Consider the following 9,732-nt stretch of genomic DNA (forward strand, 5'->3'; position numbering starts at 1 on the left):
AAGTAACCAAGCAGACACAGTGCTCAAAGTGCACTGTCACTGCCAATGAGGCTCCCCTCGTTCCAGAATCTACTGGGGAAGCTCATCATATAGCCCTCTGCACCCTAAGATAGCTGAACTCTAAGCCTCTTATACCCTAGGTCCCAGATGAGCCCTCACACTAGCATTTGCTTAAATATCAAACCTCTCAAATAGCAAATACCGCTCTTGAGGCCAAAAACAAGACTTAGAGGTGGGAGAGGAGGAAGGGAGGGGTGGCAGGTAAAGAACTGGGTAGTTTTCACCATGGTAAAACCTGAGGCTCTTCTCCTTCAGAGCAGAAACCTCTTCTATCATCTGAAGCCTTGAAAAAAAATTTTTTTCTTCCAGCAAGATACTGAAAATAGCTTTGCATTTAACATTTAAAATTGTTTTTGATCCCACACTCCTTCAGCTCTGCTCTCTCCTGCAAACTCGTTCCATTCCCTAAGGGCACTTGTAAGTCTATTTCAAAAGCAACAAACCAGAGTCACCATTTTTATCCCTAAGAGTTAAAAAGAAAAAACGATTTACATAATTATAGGGAAGATAAGTCGACCAGGAACACAGGAATCTTATCTGGACTGAAAGTTCTAGGACAGAATTTCTTTCAACTGGTCAGGAGAGAGAGCAGATCAAAGTCAAGGTTCATACTGAAGGCATTAACTGTTGAGCACTACGCATGGGAACTTATTGAGTTCCTCATTATTTTGTATTCCACTTGATTCTTCAATAAGAAACTGGAGGTCGCTATTCAAGGGCAGGTGTGAACAATGCAGTGTATGTATGTTTTCCTGTTACATTGAGAAAACAGGATTTTATAGCCAAGACCTGAGAAATCAAAGTTCACTGAGGGCAACTTCACTCAGGAAGCCAGTTGTTGGGCCGAGACTGGAGCCCAGGTCTCTCCCAACTTCCAGCCCACAGTTTCCCATTTCTCACACCACTGTCTCATTTATAACACAAGAAATGAAATCCTAAAGGCACAAAAGTAAAAAAACAAACAAACAAACAAAACACAAAAAAAGCCCTTTTATAAAGCTTTTCAGACTAGAAAAATTGTAGGAGAAGTGACTGAGTTCAATGAGTCGCATGAATGCTAAGAGTAAATGACCTTTAATGCTATATAAATGGGGGTCTGGCTTTGGAAGGCTTAATTAATGCTGATAATGCTTTAGCACTAAATAGTATGGTTTCAGTTATTATAGAATCAGCATTAAAAGGCTTTTATGGGCTTGCTTGGGAACTAAACCACCATTTAGTTCACTTTTTTCCACAGAAAAATTTATCCCAAGTTTCCATCAACTGCCTTATAAATGAACTTTTGGAATAAAACCTGTTTTTAAGATGGCTATGCATGTAAAACAGAGTTCTGAAGTCTGAAGCTCTGCACTAGATGTAATTAAAACAGTTAACAGTGATAAATGCTAAGAGTATATTTATGAGAAAATTCATCAAACCCTTAATTTGTTTACATGCATGCAATATAATGTTTTATTAAAAGCCTCTGAACAGAATACGGTCAACTGCTATTTATACAATGTATAACCAAGGGCAAATGCTCCCATTGTGAATGCAAGTATTTACAGGGCCTTTTAGCACTGGGCTAAGGACTGCTGTGGCTGTTGTTTAGTTAATAAGTCGTGTCCAGCTCTTTGCTACCCCATGGGTTGCAGCCCACCAGGCTCTTCTGTCTATGGAATTCTCCAGGCAAAAATACTGGAGCGGGCTGCCATTTTCTTCTCCAGGGGATCTTTCCAACCCAGGGATCGAACCTGCACCTCCTGCATTGGCAGACAGATTCTTTACCACTGAACCACCAGGGAAGCCTGGGCTGAGGATTAGAGGGAGGACAAAACATCTATCCTCAAGGAATTCATCATCCAGTTTCACTGGCCTGTACTTTCCTCAAAAACAATCAAGCTGCTTCTAATCTCAGGGCCTTGGTACTGGTTGTTCCCTCTTCTTGAGATACTTTACCCATATCTTCCTTCAGCTGAGCTCTAACGTCACCTCTTCACCCAAGGACCCAGCTACAGCAAGCTTCTTCATCATCACTGCTGTTTTACCCTCTGTGGTTGCTTACCCAGCATCTATCACTACAAGGAGGTAACATGCTTAGGTATTTTCGATCTGTCTCCTCCCCCTAGGATTCTGTTTTGTTCACTGCTTTATCTTCTATGCCTGAAACATTGCTATGCACATGGTAGGCATCGAAGAAACTTCACTGCATGAGTGAGTATAGGTGCAGGGTGGGGAAGTAAGGACAAGATGATTATTCATGAAACAACTAAAAAATGAGAGCACTGGCCATCCTGATTGAAAGTGATATGATCAATATGCTAATTATGTAGTACTAATGCTTCTGAATGAATGGCTGGCAATCAAAAGTAAAAAAGAAAGAAAGAGCAAATGCGACAAATATCATCAGAGGAGGCTTCACAAAGAAGAGAGAGTCAAGGCAAGCTGGGGTAGAGAAGAGAGGCCTCTCTAGTCAAGGGAGAATCCAAGAGAAGACAGACAGCAGGAAAGAGTAGGGCACAGGGTGGCCTGGGCAGGGACAAGCAGAACTGAATTGGCAACCTGCTCGGGCGGGAGTGGAGGTGGAGGATGAGGGGCGGGGCTGGTGAGGGGGAGCACAGGCAGACTCTGCAGAGCCTGGGGAACCGGACACAGGGGTGTCGACCACAGGCCACTGGCAGCAGGGCTGCTCTTGGGAGGCAAAGTTGGATACATCATGTGGGAGGAACTGAAGGAAGCAGAGAGTAGAGCAGAAAATTGGTTAGAGGATGACCTTGATGGTCTGAACAGGAGGGGGACAAAAAGAACCCCTCCCCTCTGCTTAGACATCAGAGAGATGCAAGTGAGCAAGGAGCACTCCCCCAGTTTAAAAAAAAAAAAAACAGACAACTTCCAGAGTATTTCCCAGTAGCATTCCATGGCAGATTTGGGTCAAGTTCCCAAACGTTCTGTCTATACTTGGAGCATTCAAGAAGGGGAAGAGAGGTTCAAAATGATAACTCTGAGGGCAGGGCATGTCTTTCCATGCCTTTCACATCTGAGATTAATTACCTTCAGTAAGCCTGTGTTTACTGTCTTTTTATTCTTTGGGGAAAAAAGTAGTATATAACTTCACTGTGCAGTATATATTTGAACATTATATAACACATTTTTATGTAACAGGTTCTTGACATAAAACAACATTTTCCTTACTATCTAAATGTATTCGGGGAACAACTGGCATTAAAGAAATCTATCTATATATACGTACACATTAAGGCTGTGGACATCTGTCTTTGGGGTAAGGCGCTGGGAAGAGGAGGGGAAGGTGAGAGACTTTACAAAAGTTCTCCTCCCAGTGATGGCCACGTCAGGGGGCAGTGGGTAATGAGTTCTGTTCATCTCTCACAAGCTGCCTGAGGAGGGGCTGACTGAACCACGTAAGGCCCATGTCAGGGCAATGCCACAGAGAGGCAGGGGGGAAGTAGGAGACACAGAAATGCATAACAGAACGTAAGGAGCACGCCCACAAGCCCCTGTAAGTGCCCCTCGGGTAATATCCAAATGTGCACCCCTTGTGCCCTACCTCAGAGGACTCCAGTCCTGTTTAAGAGGAGGCACGTGCCACGTTTGTCAACAAGAAGTGAAAGTGAAAAGTGAAAGTGTTAGTTGCTCTGTCATGTTTGACTCTTTACAGTCCCACAGACTGTAGCCTGCTGGGCTCTTCTGTCCATGGGATTTCCCAGGCAAGAATACTGGAGTGGGTTGCCATACTCTCCTCTAGGGGATCTTCCCGACCCAGGGATCAAACCCAGGTCTCCTACCTTGCCAGCAGATTCTTTACCATGTGAGCCACCAAGAAAGCCCATCAACAATAAGACCGGTTACCAATCATCGAGGGCCTGCTTGGCTTGACACTGATCAAATCCTAAGGTTCGTCCCAGAAGGCATCCACCACCGCGTTTAGAGAGCAGACTGTCCCTCCCCCTCCCCCTGCCACAAATCCAGCCCGGCCCCATCCCAGCTGGGCAGTGCACAAAACCACCTCACTTGTAAAATAAGGATAATCGCTCTACCTACCTCATGGGGTTATTACGAGGATTGAACAAGTTAATAAACATAAGGTGACTAACATATCTGCTGGCACTCAGAGAATGTTCAATAAACATTAGCTGCCGTTATCATCCTTATTATTATTTCTATTTTGCAAATGAGGTAAATCAGACTCAAAGAAGCTAACTAATTTGCCCAGGTCACACATTTCAAACAGCAGTTGAACACATAAACACTTGTAAATGTTTTACTTAGCATATGTACAAAATCTAATGGGTAGAGTATTAACCAGAATATTAAATTAGACAGACCATCCATCCCCTTCTTTAACCAGGCTGGCCAAACATGAGTTTATCCTATTTAAAAGGACAGCATGTACTAATGTAAAAATCATTTCCCATCATATGCCAGCACTCCACGTTCTCCTGAAGCAAAGATGACTAAAGCTTATTCAATTTCATCTCCACAACTGTAGGTCCCCAACTCAATCCTTCCTTCCACTTGGACTTAATTACTCATGGCCACGTCTACTCGTGCCCGTTTCACTCCCTCATCTCACAGCCCACCTCTCCACAGGTGGACCTCCTTCCCTCCTGTGCGTAGTCCCGGAGTGCCTACCCCACCCCATCTCCTCCTCCTCCTCAAGATCATTCACTGGGATTGGACAAATATGTCCTGAAGCTCCCTGTGCCTCTAATTTGGGGAAACCAAGATTAGTGCCCCAAAAGTGATTGGCCTGGAACCTGCAGGTAAGATATTCCCAGAGGCAGCCCAACACGATATGGGATGCAGCAGTACCTAAAATAATTAGTGCTAGCTAGGTCAAGGGCTGGGGAGACACTGCTGCCCAGCAAGAGAGGAGGAAAAACAAAATGAAGCATAGCTCCAGGAGGACTAAGCATCTGAGCTGGAGCTTAAAAAGGAGGAGGATTTGGATGAGGGAAGGTTGAGGCACAGAACAGGCCGAAGGCTGGTCCAGGGAGCTGACAGTCCCGCGCTCACGGCCAGGTGGGCTGGGTATGGAAAGGGAAGAAGGAGCAGCAAAACTGATAGCTAATATCCATGAATGCTCACTATGATTCAGGAAGTGCTTTATGTATTTTTCATTCTTTAACTCATTGAATCCATACTGCACTCTGAGGTAAGGACTAGAAAGTGAAAGTGAAGTCTCAGTAGTGTCCGACTCTTTGCGACCCCATGGACTGCCAGGCTCCTCTGTCCATGGGATTTTCCAGGCAGGAATACTGGAATGGGTGACCATTTCCTTCTCCAGGGGATCTTCCTGACCCAGGGATTGGACCTGGGTCTCCAGCACTGCAGGCAGACTCTCTACCAGCTGAGCCACCAGGGAAGCCCAAGGACTACAGTAATTCCCATCTTACTGATGAGGACACCAAAACAGAGAGCAAAGCAACTTGACCACAAGTCATATAACCAGAAAGGATACAAAATCTGGCTCCAAAGTCTGCACTTTTAGCCACCCAACCAAAGTCCCTTTCAGGACAGCCTGATGGTGAAGGAGTACAGCTATCCTGAGGATGAATGAGACCATGTTTGCAAGTTGTTTGCAACCTGTTATGCCAAGGCCACCAATGCTGGCAACAGGCTGCAATTAATATCCACGATGGACCTGCTAGCAGCTGAAGCAGGAGAGACACATCAGGACAAGAAACGGGACCCAAGCCAACAAAGACAGTGTGAAGAGCAGAGACCTGGACAGACACCTACCTTTAGGGTGTGTAAGAAGAAAACCCAGAGGCTGAGAAGGGGATTTCAGGAAGGAAGAAAAGACATGTGGGTAAAAGCTGCAAAAGGGCCAAGATCAACAACTGAGGACTAAGAATGGGCGCCTGGATTCCAGACTTAAAAGTTTTTGGAGATATCTGAGAATAAATAAGAAGGATAGTAGAGAAAGAAGCCAGAGGGCAGGAGCTGAGGATGGAGCAGATGAGAAAGTTGAGGGGGTCAATGTTCACAGCCCTGGGAGCAGCTGCTGGGCAGGGAGGGGAGAGAGAGACAGAGGGACCCAGGAGCACAAATGCACACCTGTGAAAGCTGCCTGCTGCACAGCGGCCCACAGTAGGCCTGTTTCTTCCTCTTCCATCCTTCCCTCATCAGTCAAGACAAGGGCTTTTCTGGGGTTGGTGAGGAGGCTGAGAGAAAGAAGCACGAAGGAAATTCTAGTGACAGCACCCTGGCAGTGCTGGGAAGGGAGTGCAGCAGGCACTGAGGGAGGGCTTCCTGCGTCCCTGGCATCTTACACGTTATCATCTCCCCTGATCTAGGGACTCCAAGGGGCAGGCACCTTCACTACACTACCGAGGCGGAGCCTGCGGTCAGAGGAATCCAGCACTTGTCCAAGGACACACCACCCAACCCAAGTCCTAGGTCCTGCCACCAGAGACCAGGCTCCTGCCAGAGGCTCCAAGAGGGAACAGGAAAGAAATTCACTTGCTTTTTCCAAACTAAGAGGTGAGGAGGAAAGATGAGGGAAAGAGACAAGACAGTTTGAGCAGAAAGGAAGAGAAGCTGAGGGAGCTTAAGTCAGAGCAGGTCTTGTTTAGAGAGAGGAGGAGGAAAGCCAGGGTGGATGTTAGGAGTAAATCTGAGTGTTATGATGAAGCGGTAATGAGGAGAGAAAAGACTGGAGAAGAGTGACATGCCTGCATTTCCAGGCTTTCGATTAAACCTCAAGGTTTAAAAAGGAAGTAAACAATTACTTCCCTTCATTTGCTACCATGATGTTAATTCAAATCACTGCCTGTGATTGTAATATCATTTGGGACAGAAAATGTTCCCTTAATATTTGACTTTCTCCAACCACCATGAGAGTCGACGATAGAATCACAAATAGAAGAAAGCCCACAAAAGGAAGGCAGCCCTTATACCAAAGAGAGATACTGAATATTTAGCTTTTACATATTCATGTGCATTTTGTTAACGAGTCTTTCTACAGTGCCTGTCCCTTGTTTAGTATATATAAATGGCATATAGATCATTGGTATGAAGTGATAAATCTGAAAGTAGGGCCACTTCCTTTTCCTCTCTTTGGTAGGCAAACCTCTTCTGCAAATAGCTGACAAACTCCTGAATAGTCATCATTTTATAAATCATTTGAAATGGATTCTTTAAAACACCATCTGTTGATCTGTTTAAGTTTCCTATGAAAATAGTATGTCAGCTCAGATATTCTGGAGGTTCCAGCAGGTAAATACCAACCTGAAATTCAGCCATATTAAATATTTAGAGAAGCACAGAACTTTAGAGCAGAAGGAACTGTTGAGATCACCTCGTTCTCCTGCCTTACTTTCCATCTGAGGCAAGTAGAACCCAGAAGGGTTCTGTGACTTGCCCCAAGTGGCACAGCCATGAAAACCCAAGTCTGGGCTGGAACCAGGCGATTCTAACTCTCAGGCTAGCACACTTCCACCACCCCTGTTCTTTTCTCTCTCCCTCTTTCTAAACTTTAGGGGTTGGAATAAGGTATACATTTAACTATAGTTTTAACCTATTTATATTATTCACCAGCTACATCTACAATCAAAACAAAAAATACGTCTACAGATTCAGCTTTAGATATACAGGCAATTTCAAATCCTGCCCGGGAAATTTTAAAGCCTTCCAGGTATGTTCAACAAAGTGTTTTAAAGACTTAGCAATAAAGTGAACTCAGTAATAGATCATGGAGTGAAAGACTGAACTTTGCATTAAGAAAACATTTTGGAGTTTCATTGATATGGAAATCGAAATTAACAGCAGTGATTTTTTTTTTCTTTTTTTAAGTCTTGCAAGCACGGAGAGCATGAGATTATTCAAAACTGCTCTGGAGCAGCAAAGATTATTTTAAGCTCATGATTCAACCAGCACATTAATTAAAAACTCTACCAACCCAAATCGACAGATCCTGATATCAATGGGACAAGAAGAATTAAAATAATAGTTGTCACATAAAAATAGATTAAAAGAGGGAACAGCGGCGAATGTCACAAGGACAAATGACAAGCAAGCGTTGTGGGAAACTAGATGCAGCTAATGGGCAACTTTTATGGATTTTTTTTTTTTTAAATAAAACGAAGATCCTGGAAATACACGTACAGTCAAGAAATGCTTCTTTGAATCTTGTTTCTGGAAGCTAAGTGATAAAACTTGGCTAATAATTCCTTGCCGAGGAGTAGCTATGCAAGCAGGGAGAGGAGACCACAACCGCGAAAAGAGGCAAAACAGAGCTAGGTGATCGGAATGGGCCAAAGCAGGGGAGGGAACAGGGGATTGAGAAACGTGAGGTGAGGGGCACAGCCTGGTACTCCACCGGCCAGCACCAACTTAACAACAGACGCCTATGGCCAGTAGAGCCTTCCCTTTCCCCGCGTCTGCCCTCGGCTCTGCAGCCGGGTCCCACGACCCCTCGGGGTGACTGACTCGAGCCCCACAAGATCGGCATTAATTTCTATTCTTCCACTTATTCCTCCGAGCAAACGAGAGCTCTCTAGGCTTTCAACGCCCGACAATCTCGAGCGGGAAGCTTTTTCTTTGACATCTGTCAAATCCGGTGCTAAAGCCAGCCTCGCTGCGCCCTCCGCGGGTCTCCAGGACTCCAGGGCGGCCGGCGGGCCCACACCTGGGCGCCGGGTGACATTCCCCCTGTCGTGGAGCACCTGCTCGCAGACCCACGGGGATCCTCCCCGGGCTGCCCAGGACCCAGACGGCGCAGGCCGGACCGAAGTTCGCATGCTGGGGTCGGCCGCATCCCCGGGCCGGGAATACCCAGGTGCAGCCCCAGCACCCGCGAAAGGGCCAAAGGGGTAGGGGGTGGCTCGGACTCCCCAAGCCCGGCGGAGACGCCCTCCCCGCCCCTATCCAGCCCTGCAGGCTCCCGAAAGGAAAGTAGAGGGGAGAGGGAGGAAGGGCAGAAGCCGCATCTCTAACCCAACGCCCTTGGAGTGCAGCCGTCAAGGATGGTCCCCTCGGGGGTCCCTGAACCTTCCGGGGATACATCCTAGGACTAGCCCTTAGTCGGGTCACTGATCCCAAAGGGTGGAGCTGTCCCTTTAAGAGGCAGCTGGCTGCTCCTGCCACCACCACCACCACCGCCCCCCCACCCCGACTTCAGGTAGCTATGCCCGCGGAGGGGAGATGGGTATTTCCGCGGACTCTTTCCCGGTCCCTTTAAGGGTGCCTGCGGCACCTCTGTCCGTTCTAGTCCTCAGCGCCAGCCCCCGCGAGGGAGGATGGGGGCGGACGAGTGCGGCGCCTTTAAGGGGCGCAGCCTCCCCGCGGCCCGGGTGGGGGCAGGGAGCGGGCACGGGCCCTTTAAGGCCGGCAGCGGGCACGTCGGGCAGGGCTCCCCGGCGGCCGGGCTGCGCCCCGGGCGGCGGCGGGGGCTTTGAGCCTGCCAGGGTGCTAACGGCCCCGACGGGGTGCCCGCGGCCGCACCGCTGGCTGCGGCCAGCCCGACACTCACCGTGGCTCGCCGGGAGCGCCCGCGCCCGCGCCCCCACTCGGATCCCGCGGCGGCGGCGGCGGTGAGTCCGGCGCGGGTAAACAGGCACCTCCGTCCCTGACCTACTTTCTGCCTTCCCTAAATGTCGCACCACTAACCTACTTTCCGACCAATCCGCTCCCCGCCGGCCCAGGCCCGGCCCCCCGCCCACCAATCGCTGT

At 47.8% G+C, this 9,732-nt stretch overlaps 1 protein-coding gene across 34 annotated transcripts in view; it reads right to left on the minus strand.

Annotated features, from left to right (window-relative positions):
- Window positions 1-9,732, minus strand: part of BMAL1 (basic helix-loop-helix ARNT like 1) — a 108,328-nt gene extending 98,596 nt beyond the window's left edge. For 9 of the 34 annotated variants that reach the window (XM_086339926.1, XM_086339936.1, XM_086339916.1 and 6 more), the window contains exon 1: window positions 9,533-9,671. The gene's annotated coding sequence lies outside the window, so the exon portion shown is untranslated. Of the gene's footprint in view, window positions 1-9,532 lie in introns of all 34 variants that reach the window. The other 25 variants (XM_086339953.1, XM_086339927.1, XM_086339937.1 and 22 more) reach the window with 7 other exon arrangements.

This window comes from Bos grunniens, chromosome 15 (assembly GCF_055505025.1).
Source record: "Bos grunniens cultivar Pamir isolate PY7600 chromosome 15, Bosgru_T2T1.0, whole genome shotgun sequence".
Classification (NCBI taxonomy): domain Eukaryota; kingdom Metazoa; phylum Chordata; class Mammalia; order Artiodactyla; family Bovidae; genus Bos; species Bos grunniens.